Raw genomic sequence first — 9626 nt, forward strand, 5'->3', positions numbered from 1 at the left:
GCAAAACACCTGTGCTTACAGCCAATCAAGCAGATTTTAGTCCCTCTTTTAAAAGCTATCTGTGGTTAAATTTAGTACTAAAGGAAATGAAAGTCAACTCTAACAATTTACTTGGCTCCAAAATCATTCCTATACACTGTTGGGGAAAGTGACTTAATTCTGACTGAATACCATATAAGGATAAACAATGCAACAGACTTTTGATGGTACTTGGAAATGGAATAGCTACCATGTTCATATGTGAAATTGTTCAATATATCTTACTCAATGGCCACCACAATTTTATTTTTTGATATTCGGTCAAAATACTATTCAGACCTAATATTTTGATGTATGTAAAATTCCAAGGATATCTTATGTACAGACAAGGAAACTGAATGTTAAGATTGCATTTCAGAACTTTCTTTTTCAAACTAACTCATGCCTATATTTCTAAATTAGCAATTGACAAACTTAAAATATTCTTCAAGAGATGGAAAACATTACAACACTTACCCATTACAATTCTCCTTCTCCTTTAAATTAATAAGGAACATCATTTACATGATTAACTCCCCTCTCTCTTTACCTCATCAGCCCTCTTCTACATTTATATGTCCAGGGAAACTGGACTTAGCTGTTTTCAAAATGATTTGACCTTATTTTCCTCTAGCTAAAATGTAGTTCTTTTCTTGATTTCAGCTCCCTAACAGTAGTTCTAGGTGGTCTTCTTGAAATTAGCACCAGCCTATAAGACCTGGGAGCTATCACTTGAGAGTGGATGTTGTGAACATTGGCTGGTGTTTAATATTTCTCTTCAAGCCTACATTGCTGAATCCCTTAAGAAAGCTGTTCAAATTCATGTTTCTTTGTAATGCTGGAACTCTAGAGATGAAAAAACAAGTGTAATAATAGCTAGACCTCTTCAAACTCCGGGAGCCAACACCACCATAAGGCAAGTTATGAGCATTTTGGAACAAACATAAAACACTCAAAAACAGCTAATATTTCAATAAATAGCATCTAAAACAATATTTACTTAACTACAGAAATAATGTATTTATTTGTATTGCTCGTAAGAGTAGAGTATGGTAAATGAGAAGGAAGCCACACACTTCAAACTTATAAACTGTGCAAATAGTGGCTTAAAAAAAAGTTATTTTGCAGCAATTTATAGTTGATGTTCAATTTCAGTTTACTTATGTCTTCAGGTTTCCAGTTGGTGTATCCATTTAAGCAGTTCTGGACGTGCTCTTAACACAACAGGTGAAGGCAAACGTGAAAAACTAGAAAGATAATTTTAATATGATTTCTTGTATTAGTTTCCATGTACGAGTAACCATCTTGCTGTTCTCATATATGTTGCTGTTAGCCAAGCCATTCTGATGTACTTTCAGTTTTATCTTAGGTCTGAAAAAGCAAGATGGCACTTTTCTTCTGAAGGCTGCCAGCTTCTATTTCAGAATCTCAGTTATGTAGAACTTTGCCAGAATTTAATCATTCAGGCTGAACATTTCCATGCTTGCTTTCTTCCTCGGGATGAATGATTTGGGGATGTTTTACTGAAAAGAGTTTGATCATTTCCAAGAACTGAAGCTTAGTAAAAACTTCAATTTTGCCAAAATACCTATTTTCCCTTTCATTTTTCTTTGAAGACCTCTTTCAACTTCATCCTTAGAAAGAGAACTTGCAATTTGGCAAGGAGACCAGGAGTCAGAGACGCCTTTTGTTGCTTCCATGAAAATTCTTCCAGATTTGTCAGAATTATAAGTCTCATCATTGGCATAGGCTCAGTAGACCCTATTAAAGGTTTGCTGCTAAAATCTCCAAACACTTCATCTGTACTTAGCATGCTCTGGCCCTTTGGAGCTCCTTATACACTAACATGCCAGCATCCCAGGAGCCCAGCAGAGCATGCTTGATCATATTTTCAATATCTACATAGTGTTTTGAAACTTGCTTTCCATTTTGGCATCTTATTTTCATAACTCAATTGAGTAGACCTTGATTTGTGGATAGAGCTATGAAAGTACCATTTCTTTCCCGTATTCAAATCTAACCCTGATCTGAACCTGTGTTTTCCTCGCCCCCTCCCCCCCAGGGAGAACTCAGAAGAGCTTCAAACAAGGAAAAAATGAGAATTCTTTCTTCCATGGAAATTATCAAGATTGTCTCTCCCCACTCCTTACATACTACATAATCTCTGGATAAGGAAGGGTTAAATATTTCTATGATACGTACAATTGAACTTTCACAAAGGAACTTGATTTGAAATATGTTTTAGCCCAAAGAATCATCTTTTTGTTCTATAAAAGTAGTCATTTAGTTCCACTATGAAACATTTGCACAATGTATAAAATAACCATTTTCAGAAATTTGTAAGTACCACTGGTGAGCAGAAATAAATTCTTACTGTAGTTATTATTCTCAGCAGAATAATCATATAACCTTTGATTCCCTCAACAGCAGTTAAGAGATACCTCCCTTCTACCCTTTTCTGCAATGCTTTTCCTATTTTCTTTGTTGAAAGTCTGGTCAATCTACTCTACCTTCTTTAATCAGCATATGTCTAAGCTTTGCTTCTGCGGAAGAAATGTGATATGATAAAGAATGGCACAATATAAATGTTATTCATCTTTTCTGGTCAAAAACTGGTTGTCTTACAAAAATTAAATTATTCTTCAGCTTTGCTTGTTAGTCATATATAAAACTGAGTAATATATACAGTGTGTATTTATTTGTTCTGTGAAAGCATGTTGTTGTATGTTGATTTTATAGAATGGAGAGAAAATGTGGTCACATGTTTAAAGAACTGGGCTAAGATTAAAAAGGTCTACATTGCATTTGTAGTACGCCATTGACTGTGCAGTGACTGGGGAAGTCACTTGCCTTCTGTACTTTAATTAACTTCTTTCTTCTGTTTAAGATAATATTTCTCCACCTTACAGGGGCTTTGTAAGCCCTAAATAATGTTCATAAAGCATGGAAAGAGTTATGCAAATAAATGGTTGGTTCGGGATGTTTTTAATGCTTGTTAAACAGAAATAATCTTGATGGAAGATAGAAATAACTACAGCCAAGAAATGTCCATATATAATAACTTCAGGGTGATGGGGCCATTTAAAAAAAGACAAGATTGTTTGGAGCCTCCTGATAAACATTTAGATAAATAATGTACTTATGCACAATGAATACAGCACAATCCATTTTGTTTTATCAATTTAGCAAGGAGACCAGGAGTCAGAGAGACCTTTTGCTGCTTCCATGAAATGGAATGGGAAGAACAAGGGAATAATCCTGTTAGAATCCAAATTTGTCTTAACATTCTGAGTTGGAAATAGCCTAATTCTACTGATTCATTTTTGTCATTTCAAAGAAAGTTTTACTGACAATTTTCTCACATCCAACCCTGGCCAGTCCCACTGGGTAAGAAACAGCATAAGCACACTGGGTGAGTGACAGTATTGGGTAAAAAGAGGGTGAAAGAAGAAAGGGTAGGGAAGATGAAATAGCATTAAGATGATACTTTGGTACCTTCAATGACAGTGACGGTGTTTGTCTACAGAGTCAGTTAGTGCACAGCAAGCCAGGATGTAAATGTACAGCACTCTAGCCTACCACACACTAACTAACCCATATGGACCCCATTGCCATGCACTGCCGTTTCTGTACTGTACTTCCACATAACTTTAAATGAGCAGTAGCAGGGTTCACATGGATAATTTTTGCACAATAGGCTTGAGCGCAGTAGATTCATACCTCGGGTTTCCTCACACGACTAATGCCTTGTCTTCACAGCATTCTGGAGCCCACAGGAGCAAGCCTCCCAGCCTAGGTCGACAAAATATAGCTAAAAATAGCAGTGTAGACACTACTTTGTAGTTGCAGCTCAGGCTGGAGCCTCTGAAGCCTAAGGAGATTGAAATTGGGTTTTGAAGCCCACTCCCAAGTGTTGTCCACAAGCTATTTTTAGAGCACAAGAAGGAGCCCTGCTAGCCCAAGTTTGTCATCCCAGCTGGGAAGCTCACACCAATGGGCTATAGTGCAGGTGATGTTGGTTTGGCTGATCAGCCAAGTCACCACACAAATTTAACCCTTTCCAGAACAATAAAAGTCAAAGTAGATGTCCAAACAGATTCTTCTGCTATTCTTCACGCGACCAGTTCTCCAACCCTTCTTAGCTACCTTTAAGCCTTTCCTTGCTCTATTATAGAGCACTGACTCCTAGGTTGGTTTCCTGAAGTCCCCCTTGCAGTCTATTCCACTCTAGAGTACCCTGCTTCCTGCAGATCCTATCTCAGGGCTTTCCACAGGAGTTGAAGCCACTCCCATAGTTCCTCTTTCCAACTGAGTTCTCTCAGCTCTTTTAATGAGGCCTAGCGTGTTCCTCTGGCTACTACCTCATGCCATTAGTCCCACACCCTCAGGCTGGGAGGGAGGTAATTATGGCATATCTGACCCTGACTGAAGTGGACTGGCCAGCCCAAGGCCACATAGTCCTTAAAGGTGAAGGCTGCCAAGTTACAATCCTGTATTGAGCCAAGTAACTTGTGTTTTTCTATTGCTTACTTTCTAGAAAGGCATCCAGTCCTGATCTGAAGGCATCAAGAGATGGACAATCCACAACTGCACTTGGTAACCTGTTCCAGTGAATAACTACCCTCACTGTAGAATATGTTCCCTATTTCCAATTTAAGTTTTTCTGGCTTCAGCTTCAGACCACTGGTTCTTGTTATGCCTTTCTTTGCTAGATTAAAAAGATTGCTCTGTAGTACCTGGTATTTTCTTCCCATGAAGGTTCTAACACATCAATCAACAAATCACATATCAGTCTTTTTGATAAAAGAAACAGACTGAGCTCTTTAAGTCTCTCACTGTCTCAGATTTTCTCTGGCCCTCAAATAATTTTTGTGGCTCTTTTCTGTGCTTCTCCAACTTTTAAACATCCTTTTTAAAATTGTGGACACCAGACCTGTATGCACTGTTCCATTATCAGTCTCACCCATGCCACATACAGAGGTAAAATCACCTGCCTATTCCCTTGTTTATACATCCAAATATTGCATTAGCCCTTCTTGCGGCAGCATCGCACTGGGAGTTTATGTTGAGTCACTTGCCCGCTATGACCTCTACATCCTTTTCAGAGTCACTGCTTTCCAAGATACAGTCCCCCATCCTGTGGCTGTGGCCTATATTCCTTCTCTCTAGGGCAGGTCTACACTACCAGTTAAGTCAACCTAACTTATGGCACTCCAGGGTGTGAAAAAGCCCCCACTCCCAGAGCAACACAAATTTCACACTGTCCACACTGGCGTTAAGTCAGCAGGAGATGCTCTCCCAATTACATAGCTTATGCTTACACTTCTCACTGAGGTGGAGTAATTATGCCAATGGGAGAGCGTTTTCCCATCTGCATAGCATGTCTTCACCAGACGCCCTACAGTGGCCCAGCTGTGCCGATGCGCTGTAGTGTACACTTGCCCCTAGATGTACAACTTCTCCATTTCACGGTTTTAAAATGTATGTTGGCTGAATAGGCCAAGCTTACCAAATGACCCAGTTTACTCCATGACTGCCCTGTCCATCCTCCACCAATCTTTGTATTATCTGCAAATTGTATCAGAAATGATTTTATATTTAGTTCCAGATCATCGATGAAAATGTTGATTAGCATCTGGCCTAGTATCCATCCCTGGAGAATCCCACTAGAATTACCCCATTCAATAATGACTCTCCACTATTGACTACTTTTTGAAATCTGTTAGTTATCCATTTTTTAATTATGGTAATTTTAAAATGTGTCCTTTGTTGATATTTTTTAAACCAGAATGCCATGCTGTACTAAGTCAAATACCTTATGAAAACCCATTTCATCTGTGTAACTACCTTTATCAATCAACTTTTAATCTGATCAAAGAATGAGATCAGGTTTTTTTGGCAAGACCTATTTACCATAAAATTATGTTGACTGGCATTCATTGTATCCCTGTTTTTAGTAATTCAATCCCAAATCAACTTCTTGATTATTTTTCCCAGGATTTGTGTCAGGCTAATTGGCCTATAGTTACCCAGATTATCCCTCTTGCCCTTTCTGAATATTCAGTTTGAATATTGCCACAATACTAGCACTCTTCCAGTCTTCCGGAATTTGCTCTGTATTCCACGATTTATTAAAAATCACCATCAGTGGGACAGACATTTCCTCAATCAATTCTTGTAGGACTCTTGGGGGCAAGTTATCAGAGTCTCCTAATTTAAAAATGTTTATGCTTAGTATACGTTGTTTAACATCCTCATTTACTAATGGACTAGAAAGTACTTCAGTTGTGTGTGATACATCCTGTTTCTTTCCAAATACAGAACATAAATATTTATTGAACACTTCTGCCTTTTCTGCATCATTAACAACAATTTCACCATCTCCCTCAAGTAATGGGCCTACACCAGACTAGGATTTAGTCTTCTTTTAAATGATCTGGATAGGTTTAACTGTGCCTCTGCAAGCAGAAGAAAGGTGGAATGATCCAAGTTAGATTAAAGGGAAGAAACTCAGATTTGGATTCAACAATGGGGGAAAAATGATTTCCAGTAGGTGAAAGTTTGCAGTCCTCAACTCCTTCGGCATGAGTAAATGCCCTGAATACAGAAAATCTAACACAAACCTGGAACTAGTCGGAGACATGAGCCTATTTACGCAATTTCCTTCTTTTACCTCTTGAGAGGAAATAAAACACATTTCATTATACACAGCATAAGATATTACCATGTATTATCTAAACATGGAGAGAAGGAAAAATTATATAAGAGTAAAAGGTATTCCCATTATGACACAAAGATAGTAACAAGGTGATCATCATTTATCACCCAAATACGAATTCTGATGAAAAAGAAAATATAATGGGAGCAAACATAACATCAAAAACGAACAGAAAAATATGCACAAGGTAGAAATGGAAGAAGGATGAATGTTCTAGTCATAGAAAAATTATGTCCAGCACAGGAGATACCATGCAACTACATATATCACTAGTTTGTATCATTACATCCAGAAGGGAGAGTTAGAAATTTAAGTCTTTATTCCCGGGATATATGATGTTGCCAAAAACCATACTGCAATTTCTATTCAAATACCAATGGGCAGATCATTCGCTTGTGTAAATCAGCATATGTCTGTTCTAGTCAATGGAATGATACAGATTTACACATGCTGAGAATCTGCCATTTTGTTTCTATTTTTAAAGTTTTTATCATATCAGTAATAGCCAATATGTAAAAACCAATTAATAATGGTTAGAGGCAGTAACTGATAAAAGTAGGTTTTATATTTTTTGGAGGTATGCACCTTGTGAGAAGAAAGTGAATTAAGTTTGGCTAACTAGTGCACTTAACAGATAGTGTTCATGAACTATCAATCTAGTGCGTGAAAGTATTTCTTCACCAAATACCAAGACCATAAAACAGGCAGTGATTTTCTGCTTATAAGCCCATGGAACATTGAATCAACAATAAAAAAAAGCGATCCAGCATCCCAGTTGTCCTGCGTGTCCTTAAGAAGAAAGGATAGCCCTATGATTTAATCACAGGGACATGTAGTTAGGAACCCCAAGTTCTATCCCTAGCTCTGTCACAAACTTCCTGTGATCTTGGATAATTCATATGTACCTCATTTTCTTGAGCTCTAAAATAGAGATAATATTTACTTTACTCACAAGGACAATGAGAGGCTCAGTGTACTGGTTTGTAGAGAACTTGTCACAAGACCACCTCATGAACTACCTTTATGATTATACAATACAGTCTCATGAACATAGTTCACTGTGTTTGAACCCTTATTAATGCTAAAACAAGAGCCTTAATTTTGAATCGCAGCCACTCACAAATAATTGCAGCTGTAAATGAGGGCCTGTAGACATCTAACATGTTCTCATCTCAGTTTGTGCTAATAAACAATTATACTCATAAAATCACATCCAGAAGTATATGGGGGCACAGCACTGTGGGAGTAAAGAGGGAAGGCAAGTTGGGACCATGATCAGTCGAACAGTGTCAGCTCTAAGAGCTGTCTGATATAGGTTCAGAGAGTTTTTTCATACACTCACCATTTATTTATCAGAAAACTGTGTTTCCAGCTGTTATCCTTACATAAATTTAATGTCTGCTCTTGTTAATTCTCAAGAGGAAATAGAAAATAAACAAGTTGTTTTAATATTAATAACTTTGCTATTAATATGCTAAGCTTTCAATCATATCGGCTTTTTAGAAGATACATAGGACCGAATCATAGCTCCTCTAGCACAAGGACAGAGGAACCCTTTTATCCCCTTCTCTTTCTAGTACACCAGGCAAGAGATGGTCTGGCTAGGACGGTCAGCAGTGCAAGTCTGAATAAGGCATAGGTCTTCCCTAAGCAGCTGCACATCAGCCAGTGATTGTGTTTTTGTTTTACAGGATCACAGACTACATCTGTTCTAGAAACTGAATTGATCCCACCACTTCAAATTATGAGTAACAGCAGTGAAGAATCTCACCAGGTGTCATCATCTAAAATGGTGAAATCAATTCTGCATAACACCACATGGAACTGTCCCCCTGTCTGTACAGAAATCAATAGTTTACTTTGCCAGTCTCTCTTTCCTTTACCATCAGTCCTCTTTTTCTGAAGTTGAGGGCATAGTATGCAGTGGGAAGGGAGCATTTACTAACATGAAATATTGGTATAATTTCATATTATGAGTACTTGTTTTCATCTTGTTTCTACATGGATATTTTGTCATTATTAGTGAGCTATTCACAGTGCATGTTTTGTATTTTTCTTTAAAAATTCTAATAAATGTATGTTCACATAAAATAAATGGCAATGTTAGTAGAGAGAAAGCAAAAATATTTATCACTTAAAATATTTTTAGTATTTGACTATATCAGCTATCTCACTGAACACTCGAAATGAGAATATTAACACAGTATTAAGATTGAACAACATTCAAAAGCACCAGAAGAAGAAATGAAATACAGAAACAGATGCACTTACTGGAAGTTATCAATTCCCACATTGCCTCAGTGCCCCATAGCTCTTAATCAAAACATGGAGGGAGAAGCCAATTAGTTCAATATTTCTTTTGAAGAAGTTTAAAGACCTGCTGGTTTAGGATATGGCTACTAGAATAGACAGAAAAGGTGCAATAAATTTCATTTACTTTCATTTCCAGAAAGCATTTGGAAAAGTTCTGCATAAGAGGTTAATGCCAAAGGTGCGAAGTTCATGGAATAAGTGGAAAGTTGGCTCCTAAAACAGAAAACTAGCAGGTGATTAATTTATAACATGTCATTTGTCACATTAAAGGCCTGACAATCGGAGTCTCCGTAAAGGGCAGAACATGACTGGCAGCCATAAATGAAACATTTAATCAACTTACCTAACCTGGTCCCTGGGATACAAAAGTGGTTCAAATCTAGGGTAGAGGTTATTTCCTTAAGGAGCAAAGCCCTGTTTATCATGGAACTGACCTTTACAGGTTCGAGCTTATTGCAGGGAGTGACTTCTGCTGCCCAGATAGTAGTAAATGTGGGAAAACAATGCACAATGGTGAATGCAGCACACATGAGCTCACAAAAAAATAGATTGAAATAAAGATGATAAACTAGAGATG

The 9626-nt window shown here is 37.6% G+C and overlaps 1 long non-coding RNA gene across 1 annotated transcript; it reads left to right on the forward strand.

The window, feature by feature from the left end:
- Positions 1-1190: 1190 nt before the first annotated feature.
- Positions 1191-8772, forward strand: LOC117882450. Its single transcript, XR_004647015.1, has 3 exons — positions 1191-1245; positions 4556-4614; positions 8428-8772. It is a non-coding gene; the product is annotated as an uncharacterized LOC117882450 (long non-coding RNA).
- The last annotated feature ends 854 nt before the right edge of the window (positions 8773-9626 follow it).

This window comes from Trachemys scripta, chromosome 9 (genome assembly GCF_013100865.1).
Source record: "Trachemys scripta elegans isolate TJP31775 chromosome 9, CAS_Tse_1.0, whole genome shotgun sequence".
In the NCBI taxonomy this organism is placed as follows: Eukaryota; Metazoa; Chordata; order Testudines; family Emydidae; genus Trachemys; species Trachemys scripta.